The 13746-nt window shown below is 51.2% G+C and overlaps 2 protein-coding genes across 3 annotated transcripts in view; one reads left to right on the top strand and one right to left on the bottom strand.

The window, feature by feature from the left end:
- ANGPTL2 (angiopoietin like 2) overlaps positions 1 to 6699 on the bottom strand; it is a 32755-nt gene extending 26056 nt beyond the window's left edge. The window contains exon 1 of the mRNA XM_075560765.1: positions 6217 to 6699. The gene's annotated coding sequence lies outside the window, so the exon portion shown is untranslated. The remainder of the gene's footprint in view (positions 1 to 6216) is intronic.
- RALGPS1 (Ral GEF with PH domain and SH3 binding motif 1) overlaps positions 1 to 13746 on the top strand; it is a 362265-nt gene that overhangs the window by 241860 nt on the left and 106659 nt on the right. The gene's annotated exons all lie outside the window — the stretch shown is intronic.

The raw sequence follows: 13746 nt of genomic DNA, 5'->3' as shown, positions 1-13746 counted from the left end.
ATCATTCCTCGCCGAAAACCTAGCTATGTGGGCACCCAGGGAGTCATGAGCCAATTCCCAGATCCTGCCCCAGCTCTTATAAAATCTTCAAAGAAATCATCTTCGCATCCATCTCCTCTTCCATCCATTTATTAATGTAACCGTCTGTCTGCCAACCAGCTGTAATGCTGTAACCAGGGCCTGACCCTTACAGCTTGCCTAAAAGAGTCTTGGTTCCGAACCCTAGCCCATATCTCAACATTTCTGTGATCAGAATGTGTCTCATAATTGATGAACACATGCAGTTGCTTTAGTCCCTGCCCCCCCCCCGCCCTTCTCCAGGGGTGAGCCAGAGGAGTAGACAATCCAAAGCACCAATTTGCCTGCAAGAGTAGCATTTGGGGCAGTGGGGGTGCGGGGGGCCTGATACTCCAGGCCCACGTGCTACTGCCACTGCTAAGTCGCTGATTCCAGGCCAGGGCAGAGCTGAGTGCACAGAGGCGGTGGGTGGGTTGTGGTCACACTGTGAGATCATAGGGCAAGAGGGGCTGTGGTTAGGCAGTAGGGAGCTGGCTGCCTTCGCCAGAGGGACAAGGATACTGCTGTTGCTTTCCACAGTGCATTATTTGGGAACCATTTTGAGATTCCCCCCAAAGCGCGCACACTGAGCCCTCGTTGCCAGGAGCCTTTGCCAACAGAGCGAGGCAGGCGAGAGTCTGCAGAAGCCATTTTAGAGCCCAGCTTCTGCGTTGACTGTGCTGGCTCCAGAGCCCTGGACCTGGGGGAGCCTCCCAAGAGGGAGCAGCCAGGGGCTGAGTAGGCAGTGCTAACTTGGAGTGGCTTCTTGGGAATGCCAGGCCTTGCTTGGGAGCTGCTCTTTTGGGCTAAATACTGCTTCCCACTTTTGGCACCAAGGCCACCTTGGCCTGTTGGGATGCACACGGGCACAGCACATTTTGTGCCTTTCCCTAACTTTGTGAGGCAGGAGCTATGCTTATCTCCATTTTACAGATGAAGAAACAGAGGCAAGAGATGAAGGCACTTACCCAGGGGCCCAGAGAGCCAGGCTTCGCCCCCACCCAGTCCTCACTGGCCTCCCTGTCTCTGTGAGTCTCATGGCTTGTGGCTCCAGGGCTGGTTTTCTCGTCATGTCACAGGGTCCTGCTCACAAAAAGAGCTGTGTTTTCCTGCCTCCCCACCTTTGCACATGCTGCTGCTCTTGCCTGGAGCACCGTCGCCATACTTCTCCTCATGAATCGTGCTTTGCTCTCTAGGCTTATCTCCAGAATCCGCTTCTCTCTGAAGCCAGCCATTCACAGTGAGGGTCTCGCTTCCTTCTGCAGCTCCCTAAGTGCGGTGTGGGTGCTTCCCTCACAGCACCCAGGACATTGATTGCATGCATCCTCTGCTGGTGTAGTCCTAGCACTGATTCCCTGGGCACTGGGGATGGCATCTGGGTTACTGAATAGAATTCAAGGATGTCATTTGTGCGACATAGCTCCCCAATGTCGCCCGTGGGCCCTGGCCTGGCAGTAGAGTGGGAACAAGACGGGTGAGGTAAGGGCGCTGTGCTCAGAGACTCACAGGGTTGGGAAAGAAGGAGAGCGGTGACCCATGTCCTGCTCTCGAAGGGGCCCCCAGGGCTGTGTGGGGCACTTTGTCCTGCTGGGGAGAGTTGGGCAGGGCCATGAGGTAGAAGGGGGTGGGTGGGGCAGGGGCTAGGAGGAGGTCTGGCTGGACTCTCAGCGGGGAATGGTATAGCACACAGGCTTGAGAGGTCTGTTTGCCTCACATCCTGGCTCCAAGGTTTGCTAGCTGGCCTGTTCCTACCCTTCCTTCTGTCCTCCCTGTCTTCCTCCGCCTGGTCCTAAAGTAGGTGCTGGTGGCTCACTGGTGACTAGGACAGACATGCAGCCTTTTTCCCTTGGCGTCTGGAGTGAGACCCCCTTAGGCAGGGCTTTGGGCATGCCTGATGCTGAGTGGCTCCTGAGGCATCTCTTGGAAACAAAGGCTTCGTTCTGGGCTTCCTCACAGTGCTCTTGAGCCAGCCTTCCTGGAGAATTAGGAGTAGGCCGGACGCTGGCGCTGCTGGCCCCAAAACAGGTTGGTTTCACTAGCTAGCCGAGCGAACATACTAGCTGGATTGTAAGAGACAGGTTCCCTACCCAACATGTCAGCACTGCTGTGAGCAGAACGTGCTGCCTTGCGTGGATGTGTCACAGGACAATGTCGTGTCACAGGACATGGTTTCACTTGACCTCACCCCAAGCGGTTATCACGTCAGTCACGTGGCATGCAGTCAATGCACATTATAAGCGAGGGAATGCGATATTTGTCATACTAGAATGAGATTTGTGACATGACCTCTCCATCGCCACAAGCTCCGTGCCGCCTGTGACTGAATAACCCTTCTATTTGGGGTGTTTTCTATAAATCCATGGGAAAGAAACGCTATTCAATGAATGGATTCATTCTCGAGATTTCCGAAGTGTGCTTGCCCAGGACGGGCAGCAAGCTGGGGCACAGGGAGCACGCGCTTTGTCAGACGGGCCAGAGTTGTAGTTTTTGCTGTTGGCCTGCCAGTGGGGAGGCCTGGGGAGATGGGCTGCACCCTCCGTGCCTCTATTTCTATCTCTGTAAAGTCGGGACAGAACCCTCCATCTTACTGAATGCCATGTGCCTCCTCTTTACAACCGTCTCACAGTGGAACATTCATGTGATTATTGGGTTTACTGTCCCCCTGCCTCCCGCTGGGCTGAGGACTCTGGGAGGAGGGTTGGGTCTGAGTTTGATCTCCAGTGTATGCTCAACAAATGGTAGGCACTCCTTACTCATTCCCACCCCGCCCCATCCCCTCCCCATCTGACTACTGTCCATTGGACTATTACAGATTAAATGGGATTTGACTCAGTGAGAGGCCAGATGCTGTATGTGCCGCTGATCCTGGTGGGGCTGCTGTTTGTTCTAATGTAGGGACTTGCCATCTCCTGGCATTTTCTTGGAATTGCTCAAGTATGGCCTAGTGTAGACCATAAGGACCAGAGTTCTGATTCTGAAACCCTAACAGTCTCCAAGCCGGGATGCAGAAAATGCATAAACACATTTCCCTGAGGCTCTGCCCTAGCTGGATTGGCACCAGAGTTCTCTGGTGCTGCTGTGGGGAGGCAGCATTTCAGGGGCCCCAAGTACACAGATGTTGAAGTCAGTCGGCCTAACTTGGAATCTCTGTTGAACCTGCCCCTAACCCTAACCTTACACCACTCATCTGGAAGAGGGGTAATGAAAATGCCTAGTCTGTCTCAGAGGCACTGTTTCGAACTGGTTCAGTCATGGCCAGTGAAGCAAAACTGGAACCAATCTGAATTTGTAAAATGTGGATGTATCCGAAATGATAACCAGCACAGTAAAAATGATGCATCAGAACCCTAGGATGGGAGACTTGTAAGAGACGTAGTGATCCTTTTCAGACGCCTGATGTGGAGACTATTCGGCAGACTACGGAGAGTAGCACACATTCAGAGCATTAAGGTTGGCCGCCATAGTGGCTGTGGGCACTGTTGGTTCTGACTGTGCTGATCAAGAGATTTGGTTCTATGCAACATGCACATGGCCCTTGTTTGGTAAGCCAAAGATTGTTTCCAGTGGGGCATGGCCCTTATATTTGCCCATCATGGTTATGATTTCAGTACACACATATTTTACAAATTCAGATCAATTCTAGTATCACTTCATTGGCCAGGCTTGAACCAGGAAGAACTGGTTTGAAATCTGCTCAGAGCAAATGGTACATGAAAATCAGGGGAACTCCTGGATTTCACATGGTTGATCCAGTATTCTATAGGACGACCACCAGAACGGGATGTAGCTGGCTTCACAGAGCGTCAAAGCTCCTCCAACGGAGCAGCAGAGGGAGGTGAAAAAAGCCCTGGGATCAGTCCCACCTCTTCCCTGTGTGACCTTGGGCATGTTACCTAACCTCTCTGAGTCTTCTAGGACCTACCTCCTAGGGTTGTGAGGATGAAATGAGAGAATGCAGGCATCTTAGGAAGCCCAGTGGGTGCTCAGTAAACCACTATGTGATGGAAAAATGGAGGTAGGCTGGCTTAGTTGCATAGCTTGTGAGCTTACAGTGATGATGTACAGGGTCCTCCTGGACCACGTACTCCCCATGTTGTTTGTCTGTTCCATCAAGACTGCCTTTGTGGAGTAATGAGGACACAGTGAGCCACTATTACACCTTTGGCTGGGCAGCCCCAGAGGCCTTGAACTGGAGAAGCAGAGGTTTAACGTCAGCTTTTCAGAATGTTCCTAAGAGCTCAGGGGAGACCTCTGAACTTCCCTCCTGGCCCAAGATACACAGTTTTGGCTGTGGTCTGTGGCACACACTGTGGCCAGACTTGGTGTTAGGCACGAGGGAAAGGTCTTGCCTGTCCCTCAGTCCTCTGGCAACACTGAAGTAGCTCACTGAGGCTCTGGTGGGGAGACTGATAGACAGACAGACAAGTGGCGCCTATGGGAATGGGAGGCTGCTCTTCCTATAAGGTTGATAATAGAGTGGCCCGAGGTCCTTCTGTCTGTGCCTCTGCACTTGGCCCTGGTGTGGACATTTAGGATCCAAACATGCTACAGGTGGTCTCCGCCCCAAGCCCCAGACAGAAAGCCCTCCTCAAGCTCTTGGAAGGCCCCCAGGGTAGGTGTTGGTACCAGCCATAGCAGCAGCTCTGCCAGTTACAAGGTTCTGAAAACTCCAGCTGGATGCACCCAGCACAGGGGGAGAGTTGGGTCTCGGAATTGATTGTGGTAGTTAACATGATCAGTGGTAATGTTTTCTGAGGGCCCACCAGGCACTCTGCTAAGAGCCTCACTGTGGGTGGGCATTCTGAAACCATGCCACCAGGTTCAAATCCCAGGACTGACATTTAGTGGTCTTGGGCACGTCACTGAACCTCTGTGCCTCAGTTTCCTCACCAGTAAGACAGAAGTGGATGACAGTACCGGTGTCAAAGGGTGGTTGTGAAGATTCCAGAAGTGTCTGGCCAAAGGTAACTATAATCTGCACGTTGGCTGTTCCTGTGCGAGGCATGCTTCTGACCGATCTCTCGGCTCAGAGGAGCTAAGTGTCCGGCCGGAGTCCCTGGCCTGGTCATGCCTAGCACTAACATTTGAGCCCGGCTCACCTGCACTCCCCTCTCTGCCTTGAGTTGGAAACAGTGCCACGTGGTGGACCTTTGGCAGCTTTGGAAGTGGCCATCTCAGCGTTCCTCCAAGCCCCAGTGAAAGGAGATCCTTTTCTGAGTAACCCGACTGGCCTCTGGGAGCTCTGGGAATCCCACAGCAGAGGCAGTCACTGACGCGTGACACACATATCACATCAGGAGAAGGGAGGGATCAGAGAAGAATCTTCTGTTTGGAAATGTTATCTAATGTTGAGTGCTTTCAAGGGACTTGGTATGTGAAGCTCTCGCTGCCCCCCTGCTGGGGTCCCAGAGAAGCCACATCCTCCCCCCAGTTCCCAGCCATGCCCCCACCCCCACTGGGGAACAAGGTACTGTCCCACCCCTAAGAAGGAGCAGGAACCCTCAGGGTACAGAGAGGAAGTTGGGGCAGCTCCTTGCCCCACATTGCAGTGGCAGAACCCCTAGGGTGACATTGCCCCTCCCAGCACCCGCCACACAGGGGTGAACAGAGGCTGCCCCGCTCTGCAGAGTCCTTCTCCGCCCCCCTCTCCCCCCCACATCCCACACCCCGCGCGCGGGGCACTTGCTGTTTGTTGCCTTTGCTGAGTCTCTCCAGGGTGCAGAGGAACGCGTAGTTCCCAACCAGACTTCCAGCTAGCTGCTGCCTGCGCCTGGCTCCATCACCCACTGCCCCACAAGCACTCACCTACACACCAGCACACACACCCCTCCTGCCAAGCTGTGCCCAGGAACCTGCCTGCCAGTACCGCAGAGGCTCTTTGTCTGAAGAAAGGGAAGGAGGTTTCCTAATGAAACCCTTGAAATCCCAGCCCATGATCTCACATCCCCAAGGATCACCACTGCCCAAGTGTCTGTGGGCTCTGCCCCTGGCAGATGTCTTATTTGGTTCCAAGTGTGAGCAGGAGTGGCCCCCTCTGGGGTTCAAGGGCACACCATCCCCCACCCCCACTACCCCCACTACAGTTGGAGGGGTCAGGGCTCTTGAACCCTGAGCAATGGGGCCAGCTGTTGGCGCTCATCCCCACCCCCTGTGCCTTACCTCTGCCCTCCTGCTTGGCTCCCAGAGCAGCTTCTCACATGCTTCACCTTGGCCGTCAGCCGGGCAGCCTTTCCCTGGCTGCCAGGAGGGGTCCCGAGTGAGTCGCAGGCCAGACCGGCCGCTGAGCAGCCCTGCCTGGCTGGCCTCTGCACACTTTGCCTCCACAGCAGAGCTCTGACTGGGTTGGGCAGGAGCTGGCCGATGATCCCGCTGGCTCTGCTCACAGCCTGCCTTCCCTCCCAGTGGGGCCGGGTGGCTGCCTCAGTACCATGCCCTGCAGGTCCGGGGGCTCGGGCAGTGCCACTCAGGCCTGGGGCTCCATCGTGGGGCTGTGGGCAGCCGCAGCAGCCTCATTTGAACTCCTAACTCCTTTGTGGAGGCTTTACATGCTGCTGGAGGAAACTGTGAGCGCAGCCTGACCCTGGTTGGCTGCAGGCACTTCTCTCCACCCACCAGTGCAAGAGGATCCCCCAGGCCCCAGAAAGGCTCCGGGCCTCCCCTCAGCCCCAGACATAGGCGGGCCGCCCTGGTGATGTCACACTAGCTCCAGCCCCAGCTGGCCCGGCCCCTCCCGCCCCAGCCTGGCTTTGGCGGCCTCACTGGCCCCCTCCTTCCTTGGCACAGACAGCCTGGACAACTTTGCTCTCTAGCCCGCTGGCTCCCCTAAGCCCCAACAACTCAGGGCAGAGAGCTTCCCCTTTGACTCAGGTAGTGGGTTTAGATCTGTTCCAGCTGGGACTCAGGTTCTCCCCCTGGATCGGTCCCTCACCTGTGCACTGTCCACAACAGCTCCAGGTGGGCAGGTAGCCCAGCCAAGCCTCGCCCTGCCCTGCAGCCCACCTCTCACCAGCAGCCATGGTCTCATTCTCAGAAACTCTACCCAGCCTCCAGGGAGAGAACCCAGGGCGTAGGCACAGAAGTTGGGGACAGTGGAAACCCCACAGGCTAGGGATGGGGCCATTGTCTGCATTCCCACTCAAGGGCCTTGATTAAGTCACTGGATATCCCTTTTGGGCATCTGTAGATGAGCTAGTCTTAGTAATCTGCCTCCTAGGACAGGATTTTGTGAGGGGGAACATTGCCTCCATAATGTGACCTCCCACTGGCTCTTCTAGGGACAAGTAATGTAACTCCCAGTGTCCTCAGTAGGAACCTGCCCCATCAGTGGAACTCAGCAAAGGTGCAAACAACCAAAGCAAGAAAGAAGGCTGACGTTGGAGCCTCAGGGTAAACGTCCTATAGACCAGCGTGGGGGAAGGCAGGGAGAAGGTAAGGACAGGCAGAGGGGCAGAGGAGGGAGACAAGGGGGGCAAGCTGCGGCGGGAACAGCAGCACGCAGGTCTGTTCGGCCCCCTGCTTGCACAGCAGCAGCAAGAGTGAAAGTACTAGTGGTGACTTCTTTCCTTAATAGAACAAAGCAAAATGAAAACAAAAACTCCTGATGATGGTTGGTGGTGGTGATGATATTTGGGTACAAACTGGGAGAAAGACTTTAACAGTCTTCTCCCTGCCCCTGGGCAGTGCGCCAGGTTTCTGATCTGTAGGCTCATCTGTAGGCCCGCGGTGCTGCTTCTCTCTTCCTGTACCTTCTCCTTCCTTCCTCCAGGAAGTGCTTACTGGGAGTCTACTTGAGTCCGTGTCTGGAAGCCAAAGCCCCTGTCCTCGCCAAGCTTGCCGTCGAGGTGGGAGTCATGGCCCAGTGTGGCCCATGAGAAGTACACAGCCTGGGCCAGGCAGTCAGGGAAGGGCCCCTGAGGAAGTGGTGCTTCAGCTGAAACCTGACTCAGGGTGAGAATCAGCCAGGTGACAAGTTTGGAGAGAACGGTGTGCAACAACTCTGTTGTTATTGTTGGATGACATCACGTTGGTTCTGAATCGTCATCGCTACCCCATGTGGCAGTGGAGTTGCCCCATAGGTTTTTCTAGGCTGCAGTATTTGTTTGCTTCTAATCTTTTCAACAGTTTTATTGGCACATAATTTATATATCTTACAATTGAATAGTTCAGTTGCTCGGTGACATCAAGTGGAATTGTACAATCAGTACCACATCCATCTTAGAGCATTCCCCCCATTGCTAAATTGCCTTTAAAATGAGCTGTGCCCTCAAGATCAGTTCTAGTGCTCCCTCATTATTTACCCCCCCAAATCCCCTTTCCTTCCCTATCACCCATCCCCAGCCCTGCATTCCTCAGTTACTGTCTTTCTAGGAGTAGGCTTTTTGCCAGGTCTTCATCCTGTGGAGTCACTGGATAGGTTTGAACCTGCCAACATTTGGATTTGCAGCTGAACCCTTAACCACTGCAAATCGAAGTCTCCTGATAAAGACTAGCAGATTGTTTTGTTTTGTTTTTCTCCCCCAGAGATGGCCACAACAATATCCCCTCAGCCACAATGTGCCTTTGACACCCCGCTCACCGAGGGGGGGCGGGGGCTGTGCTTTCTTCTTCTACATCTGAGTGGCTTTGTGACTTGCTTGTAATCAGTAAGATGCAGTGGAAGTGACACTGCGTGACTTCCAGAAAAGGCATGTTGCCTCTGCCTCGTTTATTGGGGCACTTGCTTTGGGAGCGCTGAACCAGGCTGAAGTTGCCACACAGAGGCCATGTGTAGGCAGGCGTCATCTCTGAGACCCTCCGTCATCCCCCAGATACTCAAGGAAAGGTGCCTCCAGATGACTCCAGCATGTGGCCATCAAGTGAGCACCCCAGGGGATCCAGGTTTGCCGGTGGTGGTAGTTGAGGCTCCAGAGAGCAGAGTCGAGTCGAGCCAGTTTGCTGTTCGTCTGTGGATTCTTGCCCACCAGAATCCATGAGTTGAATAAACGAGTTGTTTAGGCTGTTAAGTTTTGGGCGGTAGTTTGGTACATTGCAGAGATGACTGGAAAAGACCCTGAGGCAAGGGTGCTTACCGAGAGTGGAGACAAGTGCCATTGGACTGCAGAGAGAGGGGAAGTGTGGCCCAAGATGAGGCCGTGCTAGGAGGCGAGAGTTTATCCTGTGAAGACAACATGTCTGAGAGCTAGGGACAAGGCATTTGGAGCTCATGGAAATGCTGGGAGCGGCAATTAGGGATGACAGGGGCGTTTGGTAAGCCCAACCTTCCAGCTCCCATCCCGCAGGAATTCTCAGGACTTTCCCACCCAGTGCACGCAGGGATAGCCCAAGAGTCTCTGTTACTGAAACAATGACTTTTCACAGTTCAAGGTTCCGGAGGTCCCCTCAGGTGTGGGGAGACTGGATGAGCAGGGTAAGCTTGCTGTGTCTTCCCAGTGTGCTGCCCCTTTGGTGGCCTTGGGCAGTCACGTGGGAAGCGCCAGTTTAGAAATCAAATCCTCATCCCACCATTCCATGACTCTGAGCCTCTTTCCTCTCCTCTGGAAAGAGGAGCTAGCACACGGACCCCGTCCTAGGGCTGCTGTGAGCATTCTGAGTGCCTCTTAAGTGCTCAGTGCATGTTGGCGGTAGTGATTCCCACGGAGTGTTACTTGGCTGAGGACAAGGACATGTGCGGACCCAGTAGGGTTCTCCTTTGACATAACCCGCTGCTGTGGAGTGCACGAAGACTTACGGCTGGGAGTCTGACAGACGTGAACTGAAGACCCGTCCCTGCCACTCACCCTGCTCTGTCACTGTACGCAGCTATAGTATTCTCTGAGAAACTTGATTTTGCTTTCAAATAAATAAATACTGCTCAATCCTTGGAGTTGATATGAGGATTGAGCACTTACTTAGTATATGGTTGGCACTGAGCAGTCTCTCAGGAAGTGGCCCCTGCGGATGCTCCTGTTGCTCACCCCACCCCACCCCACCCCACCCTCCGCCCCACTCCGCCCCATGGCAGTTTCATGGGGCTCTAACCTTGGCGCCTGCTGGCTCTTACAAACCTCTGACAGCGACCTTCTCGAGAGCCACCATTGTCACTGTTGGACAGGAGCATCATGAGACTAAAGTTCCGGGGGAACGGGACCCCTCTTTGCCTTTTGGTCATTTCTGTCCGGGTGAGGCCTGCGGAGGCTGAACTTGCGTGGGCAGAACACAGTCTTAACATTCTTAGATAAATGATCTCAAGTATTTCATGTCTTGTCACCTCTTGAGAGTCACATTTTTTTGTTCCTGTTTCAAGTGTTGGGATAGTCTAGTATGTGGGATAGTCTGTGTATGCGGTAGAATGGTGTGTGTCTGTGATGATTGTCTAATGTTATTGCAGAAGGTGTGCTTGGGGTGGAGAAAATGTACTCTCTCTTGCAACCTCAAAAGTCCCACCAGCACTTAAAGCTTCATATGTTGCAAATAGACGACTTCTTTCAAGATCTCCTTATGGCTTTTTACTGTTTCTGACATACATAATTTTCATGAAACGTTTCTTTATTGTTCCCTCTGACTGTTTTTAGGATTTTCACTCATCTGTGGTCGGCAGCCGTTGGGTCATGCTACGACGAGGGGTGACGCTCTTTGTGTGTATTCAGCTTGGGGTCCATGGAGCTTTGGGGATTGTGGGCAGATGGTTTTCACCAAATTTAGGAATGTGGGAGAAACCCTGGCAAATTCCTCCGTTAAGTATTGGTTTTCTTCCCAGATGCCCCCTGGCCCCTTCTTAGAGCGCCTTTTACACACTAGGTATTTATTGTCCTGTAAGTTACTGAAATTTGACTTACTTTTTTATAACTTATTTTTCCCCATGTGCTTTGGCTTGGGTAATTTCTTCTGACCTGGGTCCTTTATTCTGCAGTGTCCAATCTACTTTAACCAAAAATGCTTTCATAGCAGGTATTTAATTTCTCAGCTTCAGATTCTCCAGCTGTTTCATCGTTTCATATCTCTTCTGAGACTATATTCATTTATACACTTTCACCTTCATTTTCATGAAAATATTTCATTGTCTTTTAATCTTATTTCTCCATGAACTTTTCAAAGTTCCTTTGTATTTAAAATAGTCATTCTTAAGTTCTTGTCTACAAATTCTGGGTGATCAGTGGTCCTGGTTTTATTGACTGCTTTTTCTCTTGACTATAAGTCACATTGCCCTGCTTCCCACTTTTATCAAATATTGGACATTGTGGATGAAACTCTAGATAAATTCAGACAAAACTCTGGATTTTATTGCCTTATTCTACAAAACGTTGTGCTCAGTTAAATTACTGGCAAATCCCTTTGATACTATAAAGGTGTGGTTTCTAGACTTTGTCCAAGTTGGGTTTGTTTGTTTGTTTGTTTTCTCATAATTCAGGGTTTAGTCCTGGGTTTATTTTTAAGACACAGCTTTTCTGGGTTAAATTAAGAATCTTAGGCGTTTGCTAAGTCCCCTTTAACTTGGCAGGCCTTGAACTCCAAATTTTATCTTCCATGCACCTTTTGAAATCGCTGCCTCCCGACTTTCTATAGGGATCTTTGGAGTATCTCTCTGCAGAAGATACTATCTGGGGATTAAAGAAAGATTTTAGGGGGAATTTTAAACTAAGTTTGGGGCTTCCCCTTCTATAGCTCTTTCCTATCTGACATTTCCCTTTGAATTTTCAACTCACACTTCAGCCCTGTTCTCTTCTGTCGAGCCAGTATGGCTGACTTTCTGGTTCTGTGCGATTCTCCCAAGGGTCACAGTGAACTGGGGATGCCTTGGTGTGGTTACCCTCTTTCAGAGATCGTATCTCCTCCAACTCCTATTGCTTTTGACGGCTCTCTAGTGCTTTCAAGTGGTTTGGGGGGGTGTTGTTTGTTTGTTTGTTTTTAACATCTGTAGTCCAGGGTTTAGAGTTCTGGGCCAGAAGATTAATTTAGAGCATTCTGGTTTATTTCAGGAACTGGCAATCCCCATATCCCAATTGAATGTGTCTTCTCACCCAAACCTCCTGCACTCCTGCTGCTGTTGGTATCCTGCTTGTCAGTCGATGGTTCTTAATCCAGTTATCTGCCCTTCCTGGTCTTGGGCACAGTGTGTTTAGAAATATCAGCCCCCATGAATTCATTGGTCGATTGACCTTCGTGTATTCGACAATGAGAGAAATGTACCGTCCCTACAGGCATGGTTAGAGCACCAACTTTCGTGGCGTCCTGTGATGTGCTAGACACCAGGCTCAGTATTTCATATGCATCATTTCATTTTCTTCTCTCAAAGCCCTATGAGTACATATTGTTCCCATCGACACACTAACTGAGGTTTAGCAAAGTGAAGTTCCTTTGTACCAGGACACACAGCTAGGAGGTAATAGTCTTAAGAAACTCTCAAACCAGAATGTATCTTAGAATTAATGGATGCTATAGTCTAATGGGCAGCAGTTTGGTTCTCTTGTTGGAACGTGATGCATTTTCCAGGCAATTACTCCTCAGTTTCAGGGAAGTTCAATGGTTTTAGGTCTAAAGACTCCAGGGATGTTGGTCCGTAGTTGAGCAACAGAAAGGCAAAGTCTCTCCTGACGGTCAGCTGACCTTGGAGAGGTTTGGGGGAGTGCCCAAGCACCAGGAATCCTATAAATCTGCCCAAAGCCTTTGTCCCATCGAAATTTAATAAAACATCTGCCTCTAAGCCAAGAGTGCGACAGCAGCTTAGGCCTCTCCTCTGGAGGTGCTGTCGTCAGGTCCTGTGACTCGGGCTAGGGACTAACAAATTATTTGGTGCTGACAAGAAGTTAGATGTGACGTTATAGTGGGGGTTGCAAACGATGACACTCAACATAATGCGTATGAATTGTTAAATGAAAACTGATCTGCTCTGTAAACCTCTCCAATTCACAATAAAAGCTTTGCTTGTTTGTTTTTAAAAGAAGAAATGGTTAGGAGACCTGAATTTATGGGAAAGCTTTCAAGGCAATATGCCACAGGTAGTCTGTATCTCCCAGGGCCACAGAGGATATTCAGGCACGAAGGAAAGGCCTCTGCAAATGCTGTGTCTGTTAAGTGCTTATCATACAAGTCTACCAAGATGTCAGAACGTGTTCAAGTACAAAGTATATCTGAGAGCCTCTGTTAGCTCAGGTGTGACCCATTTCATTCCCAACTTCTCAATGCACCTGCCAGAGCACAAGCTCAAGGTGGCACCTCTCCTCGAGTCTGGACAGCACCTAATAGTCAAACCCATTCATTATTCAGTTGTAAAATATTTTCAAGCCTCATCTCAGCACCGGGGAGAATACTGGGCAGTGCTAACCCAGAGACCTTGGAAGACAGGCCTAGCAATTTGCTTCCAAAAATCCAGTTGAGCAGTTCTTTGGTGCCTCAGGGAGTCACCATGAGCAGTAATCAACCCATTGACAACCAGTGACAACCAACAGGCACCAGGGTTTGGGCTCTGTGTCAGTAAGTTCAAGCCCAATTTCTTGAGACTTTTTGTTGGCTAGTCTTCCTAACAGTACTCTAAGGAAGTACTATAAGGAGCAGTTTTCTGGTTTCTATTTTGTCTGATAAAAACCCAACTCTGTAGAAAACTTATGAAGCTATGTAAAGTCATTCTCCTCTTATTTTGTGTGTATCTATAGGGTGCGTGTGTGCACCCGGGAGCCCTGGTGGCCTAGTAGTTATGCATTGGGCTGTGATCCT

This window comes from Tenrec ecaudatus, chromosome 10, assembly GCF_050624435.1.
Source record: "Tenrec ecaudatus isolate mTenEca1 chromosome 10, mTenEca1.hap1, whole genome shotgun sequence".
NCBI lineage: Eukaryota > Metazoa > Chordata > Mammalia > Afrosoricida > Tenrecidae > Tenrec > Tenrec ecaudatus.
This window is presented reverse-complemented; position numbering and strand designations above follow the sequence as displayed.